Source organism: Tupaia chinensis, unplaced genomic scaffold, assembly GCF_000334495.1.
Source record: "Tupaia chinensis unplaced genomic scaffold, TupChi_1.0 Scaffold000176_1, whole genome shotgun sequence".
Lineage (NCBI taxonomy): Eukaryota > Metazoa > Chordata > Mammalia > Scandentia > Tupaiidae > Tupaia > Tupaia belangeri.
Window position 1 is genome coordinate 996,091 of NW_006159651.1, and position 1,735 is coordinate 997,825.

Genomic DNA, 1,735 nt, shown 5'->3' on the forward strand with positions numbered 1-1,735 from the left:
CGCACATGTGCCTGGTGTGATTTTCAAGCCTCCAGGTTTGGGAATTGAACCGCAGTTGACCATGTGGGGAGTCCAGTGTCTTAACAACTATACCACCTGCTGGCCCCTTGTCACAGTTTTGAAGAACAGTTTTGCTTGATAAAGAATTCTTGATTGGCAGATGGAATGAACGTGTCTCCTGAAGTTAACATGTTGGGTCTTTGACTTTGGTGTTGAAGGTGGTTAGTGTTGTAGAGTGCCACCAGATGAACCACCACCAGAGCCAGATTAAGTGTAAAGGGAGTCTTTATTAGCTGACCAGTGACTAGAGTCTGAGGCTTGGCGGGGAGATGGAGGGCACGGAGAGTCAGAAGTTGGAGTCGTCTTTTTATAGGGGTCAGTTACCAGGGGTTTCTATGGAAGCATTTACAGAAGCTGAATCAGGCAGGTTAATTATTTCTGAGGGGAGTGGGGTTTCCATGCAAGCAGTTCCATTGCTAAACCGGCTAGTTAGCAAAGACAGTAGCAGGTACAGGATGGCGTCCCTGGGTGCGGTTTTCTATATGGCTAGCACGAGCTATTTTCTCATGGGAAGAGCAAGCAGGTTTACAGAAGCAGACAGCCAGGTTAGGGGAAGGGAACAAAATGGACGAACAGTTGCTCGTGAGCAAGATCGAATATGCAGCCTTCCCAGCACTGGAGGAGTCCTCCTGAATGTGACCTTGGGTCTAGGTGGGCTAGAAGTTCAAACAGAACAGAGCTTCACTAGAGTTTTGGGGAATGTCAGGACCAGCAGTCAGCATAATGGCTATGTCGCTGGACTCCCACGTAGTATTTTCTCATGGGAACAGTGAGAAGGAAAGTGAGAAATCACCCCAGGGGGTTGCCACTTTACAGAAGCAGACAGCCATGCTAGGGTAAGGGAACAAAATGGACAGTTGTTCATGTGCAAGATGCAATATGCGCCTTCCACAGTGAGGAGGTGGTTAGGTGATTACGTGGGATTATTGTTTTTCTTCCTGGGAGAGTCAGGTCTCTCAGGAACTGCACTGGTTACCGTGAGAGCAGGTCCTTACAAAGTGGGTCACCCCGGAGTTTGGTCTCTCGCTTCCTCTCTTGTGCATGTGCTCCCCTTTCACAAGCCGAGCTTCCTTCTCTGCTTCTCAACCGGCAGATGAGGCAACGTGGAGCCGTAACCCAGCTGATGTGGTTGCCTGATCCTGGGTGTTGCTGCCACGGAACCATGAGCTGAAACAAAGTGCTTTTCTTGGGAAATCGTCCGGTCTCGGATACAACATGGGCCAAGCGGTCTCGCCACCTCCCTGTGGCGCAAACACATTGCTGCCATCTGGCTCTCTTGGTTCCGCTTACACGTTCATGCTGATAGCGTAGAGCGTGTGTGCGCGCATGTGCGATGAGTTCCTTTTCTCTTACAGCTTGCAAGGTTTTCTCTTTGTTTTTGGCTTGCAGTAGATCGATTATATTTTTTCAAGTGTGGGTCTCTTTATACTTATCCTACTTAGAGTTGTTTCTTGGGTGTGTAGATTAACGTTTTTCATCAAATATGGGAAGTTGTAAGCCTTTATTTCTTCAAATGTAGTTTCTACTCCTTTCTATCTCTCCTCTCTTTTGGGATCCTCATTATTCATGTGTTGGTGCACTAGATGGTCTCCCACAGGTTTCTGGTGCTCCTTTCCTTTTTCTTCATTTTATTTATTTATCCATTTTGATCCCTCAGATTGAATAAACTATAAGG